At 35.5% G+C, this 18,432-nt stretch overlaps 1 long non-coding RNA gene across 1 annotated transcript in view; it reads right to left on the reverse strand.

Moving 5' to 3' along the window:
- Positions 1-4,143: 4,143 nt before the first annotated feature.
- The window catches only part of LOC131381722 (uncharacterized), a 39,880-nt gene continuing 25,591 nt past the window's right edge, over positions 4,144-18,432 (reverse strand). The window contains exon 3 of the long non-coding RNA XR_009210614.1: positions 4,144-4,495. This is a non-coding gene — a long non-coding RNA (uncharacterized LOC131381722). The remainder of the gene's footprint in view (positions 4,496-18,432) is intronic.

The following is an 18,432-nucleotide window of genomic DNA, read 5'->3' on the forward strand; positions in this document are numbered from 1 at the left end:
AGGGAGGGAGGGAGGGAGGGAGGGAGGGAGGGATGGAGGGAAGGAGGTCAGGAAGGAGGTCAGGAAAAAAGCAGAGGGAAACATGACTACGACAGCTATAATTTACTTTATAATTTAAAAAAGGTAAATGGTAAATTATAAGCTCTGATACTCTTGCAGTTCAGCTGTTAGTCATTTTTAAATTCTTGTGAGTCCAAATATAGTTAACTGATAACAGATTGTCAGCATGTACAATTTTACTCTTAATCTTGCAACTTGGGCTTCTTTCCAGAGGTCTCATATTTTTAAAATATTATACATAGATGAAGAATGTGTTTGACTAAACATAATAACATCTTCAAGGGGATCAACCAGGTGAGTTTAGTACGTTCTCAAAATTTAACTCACTTTTATCATAGAGATAGAGTGAACCTGTTGAGGGAAGGGTGTGTGTGTGTGTGTGTGTGTGTGTGTGTTTTGACTTTTGGAAACAATTCTCATTACCAATTATCATTACCTTATTTGAGCCATAGTTATTTTTCATCACTCATCTCTCAGAATCCATAAACTAAATATTGAGATTATGGCCCATGACCTTATGGCAACTTACTTTCTGTTCTGCCAGCATCCTGTGTTTAGAACATTAGTCTCATTCGTGTAAGTACCACTTTCCTAAGCCAAGACTTCCATTAGGTTCAGATTAATGGAACTAACGAGCACCTTGTGCCTGTATTTAAAAACCTTCCCCCACCCTGTCATTTGTACTCCCCCTTCGGGATCTGTCATTATGATGCAGTCAACTCTGAGATAATGGATGTCCAGCCAAGTTTAGAAATCCTATCATAGGACTGATTCTCCTTTCTTTCCTCCATTATATCCCATTGGCCCTCACCCCCAACAAAAGCATTTATGCTTGTGACTTTTGATTAAGTGAATAAATAATCCTTTAAGAACTACGCAGGAAGAGATATAACACTTATTTAAAAGTTGCAAGCATGCCCTTAATTTACTCATCTTCCTGGCTATTTTCAAATCCTTCCTGTCTTATAGTTGGACACACTAATGAGAAAAACAGTTACTACTTCCTCCCAGAATAAGCCTAATTGGTAAGTTTACAAGATTAATTGTAAAGAATTTTGCAAAAAGTGCTTGTCCTAGAAATGATCAAGAATTTGTGAGATAAAATACATTGTTTTGATTTATACTCCATTGAGACCTTAAAGTTACTTTGTCCACCTCTTAGCTTTCGTATCTATGGGCATAAGCTTCACTTTAAAAAACAGTAAATTAGGCAGCAATTGTACATTGTTGAGCTAATTATTTGATCTGATCTGATACAGTTAGAGTAAGCACTTTCTGAAAATGGCATGCAAATGTACAGCAATTCATTAAAAAGTCATATAAACTACCTTTTGAATACATAACCCAATTATTCTGGAAATAACTAAGCAACCTTATAATTTTGCTTTTTTCAAGTCTTTCTCAAAATATCTCCTCCCTTGCCTGTTTAGATATCAAAAGGTTCCTGTAAAAACTCTGCTTTCTCCAAAATGAAGAATCCAGACTAGGCCAACAACTGTCCTGGAATCTTTCCATGAACTCCTGATTTCTGGATCTAGTTATTTCTCTGACAGAACTCGGGTGCCGGAATGATACAAGGGGAAGTAAGAATAGAAAAGCAAAGTGGTCCTGTTAATACTTAAACAATTATTGCCAGTTCTTACTTGCTCTCCCTCTAACTATGAAAATTCCTGGAACTAGTACTTACCTACAAGGCTAAGCTGTGTTTAGGTTCAGAGTAAAATGGAGGAAATTTAATAATTATGAAGCATGACATTTTATTGACTATCTATTCCTGCAGGTTTTTATCACTCTACCAACCTCCAATCTCTTCCACTTTTCTTCCGCTTACTTAAAATCTTAATGTGAATTGAGGGTCAGTAAGAAACACTTCAGAACTTAACCTACAGAGTGTAGAGTTACCTAATGCGTGGCTAAAAATCTCATTGCTTTGTTTGTGTTACAGCTTATTGGGAGGAGGGTATATTGTTCATAGTACTGGTATGGTGTAGGTAATTAAGAAATACATGTGTTGGGCCGGGTGCAGTGGCTCAGGCCTGTAATCCCCACACTTTGGGAGGCTGAGGTGAGTGGATCACCTGAGGTCAGGAATTTGAGACCAGCCTGGCCAACATGGTGAAACCCTGTCTCTACTAAAAATACAAAAAATTAGCCAGGCGGGGTGACGGGCACTTGTAATCCCAGCTACTCAAGAGGCTGAGGCAGGAGAACTGCTTGAGCCCGGGAAGAGGGAAGCTGGAAGCGGAGACTGCAGTGAGCCGAGATCGTGCCATTGCACTCTAGCCTGGGCAACAACAGCAAAACTGTCTCAAAAGAAAAAAAAATATGTTTAATTGACTAGTGAAAAATATGGAGGATCAATTGGACTTAGCAGAGTGAAAGATATACTATTTTCTATTTATTTTTCTACCTCATGTCCTTATAAGTACTGCTTGGTCTTTATGAAGTAAGAAGCTTATAGCAGCACAGCTGTCCTTTGGAATCTGTGGAGGACTGGTTCCAGGACCCCTGCAGATACCAAAATCCATGGATGCTCAAGTCTATTATATAAAACCTCACAGTATTTGCATTTTACGTCCATCTTCTTATGTAATTTAAATCATATCTAGGTTACTTACGCAAGTAATACAATATCAAGGCTATGTAAATAATTGTTATATTGCTTTTTATTTGCACTTTTTGTATTGTAATTTTTATTGTTTTTTTCCAAGTATTTTTGATCTATGGTTGGTTGAAGTCCCGAATGTGGGGACCCACGAATACGGAAGGCCTACTGTACACAGTCAGAGTGAAACACAATGCAGTGGGTTTCTCTGCAGGCTCTAGATATTCCAAACAACAGAAACAGTAGGAAGGAAGAAAAATGTATTGTGGTGGAAAGTAAATCAAGTTAGCCTGATGTCCCTTTGTGCTGTGAAATGTTTCCCATGATTCTACTTATATATTATGCCTTATACATATTTCATATATTAGTTTCAAGGTTGCTTTAATTTTTAGAGTAGGAAGCGATAAAATGAAGAATAGCTAATTTCAAATTTTCCTTTAGCTTACTGAAGGTAAAAGCACAATACTGAGTTTATAATGGCAAGACTATAATTGTATTACTGGCAATCTGAAGATGTACATTCAAGTTTTATCAAACTATCTGTTAGGCCTCTGACCAGACTTTTTAAAAAAATGCCATCCATTTGTAAATCAATTAAATTAATGGCTCAGAATGTCTTATGAATACTTGGCAGTGCTTTTATGAACATCCAAGGATAAATATTTTTAAAAACATTATTTTCAAATATAAACACATTAATAACTCCTGTAATATTAGAGGGCCTTCTATTTAAGCTAAAAATATCAAGAAATCAAGTCCACAGATAATGTATATTTTTATTTTGAAGTGAGAGGATGTAACAATACAAAATTCCCATCTCCCTTTTATTATTCAAGAGTTGCTTTCTGTTCAGTGTAGACTTTCGTCAATTCTGTGTGCATAATTTCAAACCAGTTTGATTTTTCTCTAGGAATGTTTTTTGTCCCAAGAATGTTTTTTGCCTGCTTGGATGTGAAATTATACATTACATGTGACGAAAGATTCATGATTTCTATCTAAACTATTTTTCCTGGTTAGAACAGAATTCTCCTAGTTTTACACTTCTATTAGTTCACTGGGCTCACGGAGTTGCCTTATGAGATTAGCAATAGACACTTCTTAATATTTTAAAAGACAGATTTTTCTGGCAATCCAAGAATGAGAACCTAAAATAGATTAGATTTTTCTACGACCCCATGAAATGTTGGACCACACATAGAACCACACTGTGCACCTCAACTTGCTACACCACTTTCTAAATAAGAGGTATAGCTGTCATTTTATCATTTAATCTCCTACTTTTCCTCTGTATTTCCTTACTCAATTTGCATATGTATTGGACTGAATACTTAGTTCACCTGCAGACCATATTCAATATTAAGGGTTTCTCAGTTTTACATCAATCACAAGAAACCATTCTGCAGATTAAAACCTTCAAATGTGTATATATAATAGGTATTATCATAAGCAATTGATGTGTTATTTGTAAAGATGGTTCTGGTTGCTTGCATTTGTTTCAACTTTCAGGTCTTAGTAGTGGGTTCTTTGTGTGTGCAGATGCACTATTAAGGTCGTAAAGACATGCAGGAGAATGAGACGGGAAACTTTGTCTTCTTTATCCTCAATCTCATACTTTTTTCTCTTGGCAAACTTCAGTTCAAGACTCTTGAAACCTAGTTGATTATCAGTATCACTTTTAAAGTTTCAAACTATCCATTTTCCAGCTCTTTCCCTAGAATTTCTGATTCAGTGGGTTTGGAATGAAGCTTGAAATGATGAAGACCAGAACTGTCTTAGATTTGCTCATCATAAGATTTTCAGTCACGGTATTCTCAGTCCTCGGCATAGTGGCTGTTGAATAAATGTTTGAAATAAATTAATGAATGAGAAATTGCTATATTTAGCTACTCATCAAGTGTTTTGCCTACCATTTTTCCAGTTATTTAAAAATCAAGTGAAATACAAAGAAAAAAAGTTTGATATGACCAGTGTTTTGGCCTTGGGGTAGCTACCCACATTAAATGATTAAGCAACATCTAAAGGTAGCATTCAGTTAATTATCAAAATACTGAGGGAAAGTGCTACATCTGTTCAGATAAAAAGAAAATTTAAAAGGACAGAAAAATTACACTCATTTATTAGTATGTTATTTTTGAGTACCTACTATTTGTGAGGCTAGTTCTGGGGAATCAGAGATGAATAAGACAAAGTCCCTGATCTTTAGAAATTCTTAGGCTAGTGTAAGATAAGCATTTAAAGAAATCAATAATGCTATGACATCAAAAATATTTTATGGGAATTCAGAGAAGACAGTGATTCTTTATGTTGTGGTGATGCTGGCGTTGCTTAAGGAGAGATTCACAGAGGAGGCAGAGCTAGAGATGAGTCACGTTATTTTTAGGGGCACAGGGTCATTTGTACTTCAATATTGCTAGTCCTCAGATACTGGGTAATTTTACCCACAAACAAAAATTTTCCTCTGCTGTAAAGCTGGGGTAAAGCTACTGGATTTAGAAGGTGACTTAAGCATTATTATTCTTAGTGTTATAGGTTTAGAAGTGTCAGAGGTAGGGGCCCAATACTCCAAAGTCCTATACATAAATAAGTTATTGCATCACCTCTAAAGATTTTTTGGAGTATAGTTTTAATTCAATTGTAAACAGGGTCATTCCATTTTGAAAGGGATTTATAATGCTCAGGTTGTGTCTTAACATAATTCATTGCTAATTCAGAAAGGTAAGAGATTTAATTGATCAGCGAATTATGTGACAATCAATAATTATGAGGTGAAGGAATGTATTCCAAGACTAGATTGAAATAATGGAACTTAATGGAACTTCAACAAGTTAAGGGAAACTGTACCTTTATACATAGGAAAGAAGTAATCCTGGTGTTTTTAGTTGGTGCTGTAGCACACACTTTCAGAATACTATTTTTAAAGCACTTAATTTATCATTCTAAAATTCCACTACTAAAAACTCAGTCAGCCTAACTTCCCATGCAGGATGGCCTTCATACGATACAAGGAATAATACAAGTGTACCCTGACAAGTGTCATGCTAGTTGGGGACTGGATTGAAGAGAGAAAGAGCATGTCACCTCAGAAGTCGAAATACTTTCAAAATGGAGTTCATTATGAAAATATTAGTATTGTGTATGTGTGAGGGATGCTGTATGGAACAGCGAGAATGCATTACTTTATTTGCAAATTTATCATATTAATTATATTGATATAGTCTATTTTCCTCAAGACAGCTTGCCCAGTCTTGAATAAAAGCAAAATATTTACTTAGCATGTTTTATTCTTATTTTGTACTCTTGTTCTTATTCTAATGTTCTTAGAACATTAGATAGCAGAAATAAATAAGAGTAAGATAAGAATGCTTGACATGGACACAGGTTATAAAGGGAGGCTCTTGAGTCTTTATTTCTGAATATTTTAAAGAATAAGATTGGCTGATACATACAGAGTGCGACAGAAGATTAGACAGACTGCATAGGTCCACTGACATAATGTTGGGAGGTTGTGTTAAAGTAAGCTGACAGGGTTCATATTTTATTCTGTAGGTCAGTGGGGAGTGAATGAATGTTTCTGATGAGGGATGTGATATGATTGAAGCTGTGCTTTAATTGTATCATTTTTATTAAGACAATAATATTAACAAATATCTCATTTTCTATAATTTATCAGACTATTATAATAAACAATTCTTTAAATAACATCTAAGAAACCATCACAATTAAATATTTCTGAAGTTCAATTACAATCATTTAAATATAGCCTTATTGGCAGTAACGAAGAGTTGAAGTTTTCAAATAAGATCTCTATCATCTAAGCTATAGAGACCTGTTGGAAAATGTACTTCTAAGATAATCAAAACTATGCTATAGCCTGTTTTTTTTCCCTATATTCTGACTTTTCACACAGTTTTAGATTAGGATTTATTTTTCTTATACGAAGCCTCACGTTATTTAGGAAGAATAGTAGTAGTCCTACACTAAAGGGAAAAGAAGAAGTTAAATGTGAATCACTTTGAGGCTGAAAGAAATGGTTGTATTATTCAGTAATGATGCTTTGTTCTGCCTTGTAGCAGTTGTAATGGGTATATACTGATTTCCCCCACAAATGTAGGCCATTTTTGCTCCCATAAAATATAGCCTTACAGGCATAAGCATCGCAGAGGCCATAGCAGGGAAATGAAATTCAGAAGTGGCCGTATAGTTCTGCTTCCTGCAGAACCATAACCCCAGAGTGCACATTAGGAGTCTGCTGATGCTAGGGTTGTGTTTGTGCATACGAAGCACACTGGTGTGCTGTGAAATAATCTGAGAAATTACTTCCATCTGCACAGCCACTTTTAAAAGATCAATATTTGCTTAACTTTTAACAGGAAAGCTTGAGGAGAAAATTTGAGGCAGAAAATTATTATTACTTTATTTTCAAATTAAAACTAGAGGGGGCAAATGCTCTTCTTTAATTGTGGTATTTTGAGGCCATATTTGAAACAATGTGGTCAAGAGAGAGGACAGCTCTAGATTCTCTCTAAAATAAAGGAATGATATTAATCACGTGGAATCATGGCATGAGAATGAACATGATCTGCAACAGCTGTTGTTCCTTCAGCAAACGTCTTCAGTGCCCTTAGTGTGGTACCTTGGGATGGAAAGTTGCCATTAGAACCATTACTCTCAAGGTGAGGGAAGTGCCTGGTTCAATTGTTAGCACTAAGTAGGTCAGGTATCCACCTCTATTGCTAAAGTCACAAAAAAGAAAAGTGAAGAACTGGATAATCATGGCTTGTTCAAACTGCACAGGCTTTTATCTAAATAGGGAAAGGAAAATTGGCAGGCTAAGTGCTTTGCTTGTTGTATGATGTAACTTTTAAACATGGATGCATCTTGTCATTTCTCAGAGAGAGAAGGAATGAGAGTGAGAATCTTAATATCAGTTTCTGATATAAGTGAATGGAGCACACAAGAAAGTGCACCCCTATATTTGGCAATAATATTTTGACCTTGGGAATTTCCAACATGGATAGGTGACTCATGATATAGCAACTTAAATGTATTAAGTCAGATCAGTTTCTTTAATAAATAAATTGATCAAACATATATCGATTATTAGGGCATATCTGAGATGTCAAATATTTTTAAAGTAATACAAGTAGTTTGAAAGTGCTACTTTCATTATACAGTTAATCAATTGATTATTTCCTCATATAACAAAAACAGTTCTATGCATATTAGCATTCAGTAACAGGTGCAAGGAAATGAAAGTAAATATGTAGAGAAATTATATTAACTGCAGTGCTAACTACATGTTCTGAACTACAGAGAAATATAACAAATCCACTGTTTCTCTATAATAATATTAAAAAACACAGAAAAACAAAAACAAAAAAAGACAAAATCAATAGTTAAAAGGAAATTCACCAAATTGGAAAATCAGAAAGGGAAAGTGAAGTATCCTGAAACTTGGCTGGAAGTGATGTAGGGTACTTGGTCAGTAACAACATATTTGCCAGAAAGACAGTGGACTTAATGAAAAGGATGCTTTCAACTTACAGAACAACCTTATTTTAAGAGTGCAGTTGAGTTCAACAAACATTGTTATTGATAAAAACATTAGGCACATACTGCCTTTGACTGACGGTATTGTTCTGTACTTTGCTTTTAATTTTAAAATATAAAGTCATTTGTTTACTCTTCGCCAGAAAGTTGTCATGGTTAAGAACATAAACTGGAGCAGACTCCTTGGATTCCAATTCTTTTTTAGTCCTTAGAATCTGGTACCTTTAGTCAAGCCTTACTTTTCCCATGCTTTGGTGTCTTCATCAGTATGATAGAGAAAATAGCACCTTCATCGTTGTTATGATGATTCAATGAGATAAATGTGAAGCGCATGAAACAGTGCTTGGAACACAATGATTGTCCAGAAAGGTTTAACAACTATTATTCATAAGCCTCATGTTCTAAAGGTGAGTTGTATGAGTCAGGTTGTAAAGTTCTTATTCTGGAACTTAGGAAAAATATACTAATCTATCCAAGATCTTATCTTCTTCATCCCTTAAAGGTGGATTACAGCTGTGTTGTCCAATATGATAGTCACAGCAAAATGTGACTACTGAACACTTGCAGTGCGGCTGTTTTGAATGTGGTATGCTGCAAGTATGAAATGCATACCTGATTCTGAGGACTTACTGCCCTCCATAAAGTACTTCCTTAATATTTTTATATTTGTTGCATGTTGAAATGATAATATTTTGTCTATTTTAATTAAATAAAATAGATTATGAAAATTAATTTTATCTCCAGCCTTTTTACTTGTATTAATATGGCTGCCAGGAAATTCAAAATTAAATATGTGGTTAATATCATATGTGGTTCGTATCATATCTCTATCTGGACAGCACTGGTTTAGAGAATCTCAAAGTCTTTCTATCTCCAATGTACTAGAACTCTATGATCCTATTTTGAAATTAAGAGGTATTAGTCACATATTTTTCTAAATATGGCAGAAAAGTCAAGAGAGCTAAATGGAAGTGTTCTTTACAACCACTCCTATCTCAGGTTTTCTGTTTGAAATTTTAGGAAATTCAGAGTTTGTGAAATCACTAGCCCAATCTTAAAGTTAGAAGTGTCAGGTTTCAATTTCCAGAATCTCCCACCTTTTTCACATCTGTAAGACAGGCATTTGTAAAAATTGTTTTCAAAGTTTCAATCAGCCACATTTCTTTTGGTAGAAGAGTACATCAGTACCATCATATCATGTTCTCCTTAAGGAAGAAGTTTGCTGCTTATGTGTAAGTAAATTTCATTAGAAATATTCAGCATACAGGAAAGTTCTACTTGTAGAGACACCTTGATCTTTTATAGCTTCTTGAAGAGCAAGATAGCACTCTTTACCACACTCGTTTCCTGAAGCTATAATAATCCAACTCTGGAGTGAAACTGCAGTTGACTAGAGAATTAATCTATTAACAGGATGTATATCAATAGGAGGCTGATAATATTAGTGCATGCTACTTTTAAATGCCCCTTTTCTCTTTCAACCTGACAAATACCTTGATAGCTCCCAACATCCAGTTTTAGCATTCATCCAACAGTTATTTATTGAGAAACTGCATCATATCATGGACTGAGAATCATTGTTTCTCTCTTTACCTACTCTACCTCAACATCTAAGCCATTAGCCAGTCCTGTCAATTCTAAAAAGTTTCTAAAACCTACCCCAAGTCTACCCTCTTCCTTTTATTCTAACTTCTACTAACCTAGATCCAATCACTATCGTTTCATACCTGAAGAATATTAAATTCTTCACACTGCTTCCGATATTACCTTTCTACATTCTCCACAAAGAAACGGTGGTAAAGTCACTTAAAAATGAAAATTAAATCATTTGCTCCCTTGCCTAAAACTACTCATCTACCTTCAAATAAAACGTCAGCTCCTAATCTTGAACTGACTTTCTATGGTCTGGCCCGTATTTCCTTCCTTGTGCTGATTACATGATACTTCCCTTGTCATTCAAGTTTTAACTCAAACTTCAGAAACCCTTCTCGGCCACATTATGTAGAGTTGTTTCTCAGTCACTGTCACAAAATGCTGTTATAATTCAATTACAGAAATTATCACAAGCTGTCAGTCAGCCACATTTCTTTGGTAGAAGAGTACATCAATACCATCATACTATGTTCTCCTTAAGGAAAAAGTGTGTTGCTTATGTGGCAGTAAATTTCATTTAAAAAATTCAGTAGATTGGAAGATTCTACTTAGCAAAGACGCTGATTTGTAACCTTGATGTCTCATCTCCTCAAGCTGATTTTAAAAGATTTTACAGTAAGAACCAAATGCATATATTAGAAAATATATAACATATATTTTTCCTCTCTCAACTAGAATTAAATTGCCTGGAACTAAAAATCTGGCATATTTTGTTCAAAGTCATAAGTCAGTGCCTAGAGTAATGCCTGACATTAGGAATTCAGTAAAGGCTGTTGACTGAATATTGAATGCTACTTCAGTCTTTCGTCTTTTCAATTGTCATACTCCCTTTCATCTCCGGTTCCATAGAAAAGATTCTTTCTTTTTGATCCATAATTTTTCAGTAGTTCTGTCTTTATTGTAAGCCCTTCAAAGTCAATCTTGGCATTATTGCCAAATTCCTATTCTAAAAAACCATGTTTTTAAGTCACTACCGCCTTTACCATAGATCAATAATTCTTCAGTGGATACAGGAAAAGTTAAGCTTGCCTACATAGCACAAAATAACTGTGAATATGCTCTCCCCAAATTCCTTTTCTTCCTTGTCTACTTGCCAAATTTGTTATCTTTACTGACATTTGAGATTCAGTTTCATATGGTAATTATGCTGTCAAAACTTTTCTAATGTCTGGTATAGATTTTGGTTCAATTTTTCTTTAGTGACATGAAGCATTATGGATAGCTCCATCACACAGTGTACATATTGTGTTTATATTGTGCTTATTTCATATACAGTTTTATCTCATTCCCCAAATTATATTCTGGATGTTTTCTATAGTTTTATTTGACTTGCTAGAATATTGTCTTAAGATTAGGGGCCATATCTTCTGCTTTTTTTATAGATAACTGTCTTTTAGTTTCTATGTTTAGATTACATTTTAACATTAGATGAACATGGCCTGAATTTGTCTTCCTAGTTCCAACCTAGCGACATACTCTATGGTCTGTAACCATCTTATTTTTGTTGTCGGAAAGATGGAGGTGCTATCTTATGATAATGTTGAGAGAATTACATGAGTCAACAGACATGAAGTATAGTACTTAAAATTAGATTTTGTTCCTGTCTTTGCTAATGATGAGTAACATGCATAATTCATTAAGACGTCCTTTTATTAACATACAATTTGATTGAGATATAGTTGTATAAAAGTCCTGATTATACTTGGGTTTTAATGCTGGATACTGACCAAGAGAGTCGAACCTTTCCTTGGCTGCAGCTTTTCTGGTTTTTGTCTCTCTGGCTTCTTTGGATCTACTGAAGCAATGACTTATCACAGCAGATCAAAATACTTAAAATTAGAAAAAGATAACAAGGCAGATCATAAAATATTCTTCTTAAATGATTTGCTGAATATGGTTTATGCCAAAAGAGGAGCATTTTATCAACATTAAGAAGCTGTATAGTCATAAACTATTTGAAAAATGAAATCAAGTATATTTTATAAATATTTTTAAGGTGAAGTCTATACTGACCGTTTCAACTTTTCAAATCAACTAACGCACTGCTTATTTTGGCAAATTTACGACTTTTATGATTTAAGTAATGGAATATGTACATCTTCTGAAATATTATAGACTATGGAAGATTTGTTCAACTGGCATTTAATCCACTTATTAACTCAAATTATGAATTTTCTTGGGTACTGTGTGCAATCAGGACTGGAAGCTTTACTTATCTTTTAAAATGCACTTATTCTGAACTTGATAAAAAGTAAAATAAACTTGGAAATAAAAATGGCAAACACTTTTATTTCAGAGTCCTATATGTATTCTTCCTCTCAAATAAAAGAAAATTTATTCTCTAAACTAGTTACCCAGATTTCATTGTCATGCCCATCCTACAGACTAAACTGAAATCACACTCTGCACACATTTAATTTCATCTTTTTTAATATAATATTTCAACTGAAATAAAACCGTTGTAAACATAATTTTTCACTGAATACACACAGTGTGCTCAAAAGCCTATTTACAAAGCCTAAGGTTGGATCAGCCCTTACTAACTTGTGGACTTTGCAGACATACTTAGAAACGCTGAGAGCTTTCTGGCCTGTATTACCAAAAAATATATTAATCGGAGTTTATTCTTTCTAAAAAAACAAAACAAAAAAACCAAAAAAACAAAACAAACAAAAACAAAAAAGCAAGACTCCCTGTTATGTTTGGACAGTCCACCAGCAAGACTTGTCTCCTCAAGACATAAAATCCCAGTGCACATAAATTAACAACAGTGCCCAGAGCTAGAATGAAGATATGGTTTAATTTCTGAAACATTCCAGTATTTGAGTGAATAGGCTCCTATAAGGTGCTAAAAGCATATGATTAGCATCACATACTAACAAAAAAAAAGACGAAATAGTAAGCATGGTGTAGCTCAGGCCTTCGAGACCATTCAAATCTACAATACGCCTGTACTGGGGATCAGCTGCACCATCTGGATCTGTAATATGCATAGGCCAGTTACAGAGTATTTCAAAATAAGATCTTCTAATTTTAGAATCTTGTTCTAAAATAGCAATTTGTGAAGATATCCAGCTGGAGACATCCAATGAATTTCAACTTAAATGAGCAGTTTGGCTATGACATCAAAAAACAAGTTAACTCAAATTGTTTCCCAAATCTTTGCTGTATCAAATGGCCTTGATATTGTTAAGAATTATATATAGTTTAGATGGACAATGTCATATCACTTTTAAAGATGGATTCTCTTCTGCACATGCCTGTTTTCCATTTGCACAAACACACTCAGATGGTTCTCTAGAATCACGGCAAACATAAAAAATGCTTTGGCAGCAATCTCCCTCAGTAATGAGTTTCTCTTTATGCCTTTTATTGAAAAAGGGTCTTCTTGCTGCTTTGAATGAGCCAAGAAATTAGCTCATGACCTTTTCTGATAACTACGCTAGCTAAAAACTAATCTGACATATGGAAATGAAAGCCTCATTACTTCCTTAAAGCTCCTTGGTGTGCATCTTTATAATTTACTCAGTGAGAAAGACTGAAATTGAAATTCTTAAAAGATTATTCTTTTAATTAATCGCAAGACTCGCCAAGTCTGGTTTCTAGAGCCATTATCATTTTAGACAATTGTACTTAATTCCACAGTAAGTCAATGACCGTTATTCACACTTGATGAAGGCTTTGGAGAAATAATACAAATAATATAATAACATATGTAATAGATTACATATAACAATAATAATAGTATACAAATATTTTAAACCCACACAAAAAACTATATCTAGTTTGCTTACAGGGAAATTTTTAATCTTAAATTTTTTTCATTTGCAGAGAACACTTTCAAGTAGTATGGATGTGAAGGCAAATGGTGCTGACTGCTATCATTACGTAGTTGATAATTTTCACATTGGTTAATAACACATAATGATAGTGATCATTAGGGCCACAGATGGATACTTATCTACATCAGGAAACACAACTGAGTTTAATTTAACTATATAGGGAGTGAATACCAGGGAAACCCATTTCCCCAGGAGAATTGGGAGGTGGGTAAGTAACTTTGGTATGTGATTACTGAAAAGCATTTATTACCTGGCATGTCTGTGGTAATTGATTTTTTTATATTTAGTCGCTCTACAGACACAGAGAAATGTACTTTACATTTTTACTTTGAAACGAATACAGAATATTCATCTCAAAGGGAGCCATACAATGTTGTGGAAACAACAAGACAAACTAAAAGATTGTGAATAAAAATAATCTTTAATCACCATATTTCTGTTGAAGTTTACTTGGTTTCTGAGAAAAGCATTTCTTTGCTTGTTTCGCTGAGGAAGATAGCAAAGGATAAAAATGTAGAGATCGTGTTTTATATAATGTAGCTTTTTGGAAGTCTGAGACACTTATTTTTTTTTTTTTTTTTTGAGACAGAGTCTCGCTCTGTCACCCAGGCTGATGTGCAGTGGCGCGATCTCGGCTCACTGCAATCTCTGCCCCCGGGTTCACTCCATTCTTCTGCCTCAGCCACCAGAGCAGCTGGGACTACAGGCGTCCGCCACCACGCCCGGCTAATTTTTTTTTTGTATTTTTTAGTAGAGACGGAGTTTCACCGTGTTAGCCAGGATGGTCTTGATCTCCTGACCTTGTGATCCGCCCGCCTCGGCCTCCCAAAGTGCTGGGATTACAGGCGTGAGCCACCGCGCCCAGCTGTCTGAGACATTTTTTTAAAGAAGCTTTCAATATTGAAGACATTCATCATAAAGGACACCGAATTCTACTTTCACAACATAAGCGTGTGCAGCTGAATATTAGCAATATTGTACATTAATGCTCAATTTGGTAGAAAGCAGCAGCGGTGACATGATATTTGAGGTGATTATTCTATATTCAATTCTCATATTACCTTTCCTACCTCATTGCAACTCTGCTACCACATGAAACCTGTGGTCTGTCTAAACCAGAGACTTGAGATGTTCTGAGCATGTTACTTTCCATGATTTGGTTTGTGCTGTTTCTTCTATAGGTGACTTGCTTCTAGTTCCAATTGCTAATTTCAGTCCCAACAATTCTTCAAATGTTTCACAAACCTAGCTCTTGGTTCTTTGTCTCTAGACTAAATTTTATGAAAGGAAGCTGAGAGACAAAAAAAAATTAGAAGTCTAGCTTTCAAAATAATTATTCACATCCTCATTCCTCCTTCACTCAGGAAAAAAAAAAAAAGAGCCACAGCAAGTATTAAAAAAAATAAAACGTAAGGTTACCAGGATGTAAGCTAGTCTGTTCATGAGGAAAAAAGAAAACCTATATCAGTCTCGTCACATGCTCATATATCTGCAAATGTTACCATATATCTTCAGAAAGCGTATTTTAGAAGTCAGGAACAGATTTATTTTTATGAACAACTTAACACCTTTCAGAAAAAAGGCTCAAGGCTTCATAAATTTGGGAGCTTATTATAAGACAAGATTGTCCTGTTTCTTGTTGTTAGTTTGTTAGTGTTTACTTTATCTCAAAAAACAAGTATTGTTTTTTGTTTGCTTGTTTATACTGTGGTATTTGATATACTTAGCCATATTGGAGGCAGAGAAGTCACTTTAGCTTGCTCAATGTCTAGAGCTTTTATTATTTTATTAACCTTTTGAAATTAATCATGATGGCTGATATTTTCATTGATTTTTTGAATATTGTTTTACCCTGATTAAAGTTCTTGAAATGGCAATATGGTAATTTTTTAAAGAGTTACCCAAAGAGTTCATGACCAGATTTTGCACTCTGGCATGGCTGATGTGTGCTAATGGGATGACAGATTGATAAGAGGTATTAATCAGTAGCTGGGCATAAACTGGTGGAGACGATAATGGAATGCACTAGTGCAACTGAGGTAGAAAAAATGAATCACATAGTACGAACATATACTCTAAAGAAGCAATTATCCTTTGAGGGTCTGATCAAAGCTTCCAGAAACAGCTTTCTATGCTTTGCTTTGTACCACACATCCCTACCATCCTAGCCATAACTGGTGTGATTGAGCACTACTCCCTTCTCCAAATACAGGCTGACTCGTGGCTTCTTACAGTAAACTTTTTTAGTGGAAGTTTTCACTACCGATTGGTAACCACGAAGCAAAGAAGTCATTTATCTTTTGCACCTTTTGTGATTAAAAACAGCAGTGAGACCAAGGCAGAAGAGTGTCCTAGCAAAGAGATACAAAAAATCATGAAGCTTTGGAAATCATGAATGAGTAAAAATATGAAGCTGAGCGAAAGTAAGACAAGTTATTTAGAAGTGGCTGGAAGAGTATAAACCATAGAGACAAGAGTCACTGTGTCTCCATGAAAGCAGAGCGTTAGTGCAAAGACCTGCTGAGGCACATTCTGTACTGATACATGGCCTTTCATACCTGGGAAGTGTGGGAGTGAAGCCACTGCCATGATACTTTTACTTCCATAAATATTCTTATCCATTAACTTCATGTGCTCTGATCCTCTCTTCTCTGTCACCTTAGGGAATTAACGATAAGGCTGGGTGTGGTGGCTCACGCCTGTAATCCCAGCACTTTGAGAGGCCGAGGTGGGTGGATCATGAGGTAAGATAGAGATCATCTTGACCAACGTGGTGAAACCCTGTCTCTACTAAAATACAAAAATTAGCCGGGCATGGTGGCACGTGCCTGTAGTCCCAGCTACTTGGGAGGCTGAGACAGGGGAACTGCTTGAAACTGGGAGACAGAGGTTGCAGTGAGCCAAGATCGCGCCACTGCTCTCCAGCCTGGCAATGGGGCGAGACTCCATCTCAAAAAATAATAATAAATAATAATAATGATAAATAAATAAAAAGAATTGATGATAAAAACCAAATTTAACTTAATCTAACAGTGTTAAACTTCTGCACTGGATCTGTGATAAAGTACCATTATATCACTCTGTATACTTATTTAATGAACAGCTATTTACTCACTCATTCAATTACAACCACTAAATCACTCAATAATGAAAAGCCTACTGAATGGCATAAGCAGATATAGGTTAAAGGTTTCAGTTTTTGTGCTTAAGGTATAGAACATAGACAAGGAAATAGATATATACCGTGGGAAAGTGTAGTATGTTGAAAGTTGACATAGACTGTTATGAGAATACATGCAATGGGACACAAGCCCTTCTGAGGAGTGATGGAAGCATTTCTGAATCAGAGGACACTGAACTTACCTTTAAATGACATACAGTGGTCACTCAGTTGAAAAAGGAGAGTAAATGATTTCAAGGAGAGAGACTGCTGTAGAACATAACAGAGATGACAGCATGGCATGATTAAGAAATGGCAAGGAATTTTACTGCTGGGAAAAAAAAGATGCAAGAAAGTTTGAATGGCAAGAAATAAGGCTTGATAGGCAATAAAGACCCATGGATGACAATCACATATGTCATCCTCATGAGAAACCAGAAAGAAGCACAAGAAGGATTGGTTCGTATATAGGAACACTTTTTTACATTGTGCATTAAGAAAAAGCCATTACTAACTTAACTAGCAACAAGTTAAAGCCAAAGTTTTGCAGATATTGTGAAAGATTACACCGTCTTGCGAAAAATATTAGACATTTGACTTAATCTAATGGAAATGTTTATAAGTTGTTAGTTAAAAAATATGTTTTAAAGAATGCAAAATTTATAAATACTTAAGATTAGAGCATTTTTCAGTCATTCAAAGCATCTAGATCTGCAATGTTTCACAGTGGTCCATCATTCCAGAGAAGGCCTATATTTGGCTTCAGGGAACCCATCCACCAACGTGTGCACTGTTTGTAAGCAAAGATGTGCATTATGGGGGCTCATTATAATATCATTGGTGTTCACTGCCCTCAGCAAGACTAAGAACCAGACTGGATTCAATATTCCATCTTCTCCTCATCTTTCACAGCCCTTCAAATGTTCTAGAATCCACTTACACAAGAGGCAGCCCATTTGATTCTTCAGCGACACTGATTACTAGGAAATCTTAGATTTGCCCTTTTGCATTTAATTTGTGTGAAAACATTGACCTCATCCATGACTCAGTAGGGGTTCTCAAATCTTAAGAACCCCTGCGGCTGGGCGCAGTGGCTCATGCTTGTAATCCTAGCACTTTGGGAGGCCAAGGCAGGTGGATCTCCTGAGATCAGGAGTTCAAGACCAGCCTGGCTAACATGGTGAAACCCCATCTCTACTAAAAATACAAAAAATTAGCTGGGTGTGGAGGCAGATGCCTGTAATCCCAGCTACTTGGGAGGCTGAGACAGGAGAATCACTTGAACCCTAGAGGTGGAGGTTGCAGTGAGCCAAGATTGTGCCATTGCACTCCAGCCTGGGCAACAAGAGTGAGACTGTCTCAAAAAAAAAAAAAAAAGAAAACAAAACTTCTGCTTAATTTTTTATCTTACTGTTTTGATATCTTTGTATCTCAAGTGTGCAGAATTAGGGTATCTTCCCCTCAATCCTTGGCACATTATTATCATCAACTGGTGCAAGGGTCCTCCACTCTTTATTTTGATATGTTTCTCCTTTAGCCCTATGCCCATTTCTCCCACTTCC

Source organism: Hylobates moloch, unplaced genomic scaffold, assembly GCF_009828535.3.
Source record: "Hylobates moloch isolate HMO894 unplaced genomic scaffold, HMol_V3 SCAFFOLD_17, whole genome shotgun sequence".
Classification (NCBI taxonomy): Eukaryota; Metazoa; Chordata; class Mammalia; order Primates; family Hylobatidae; genus Hylobates; species Hylobates moloch.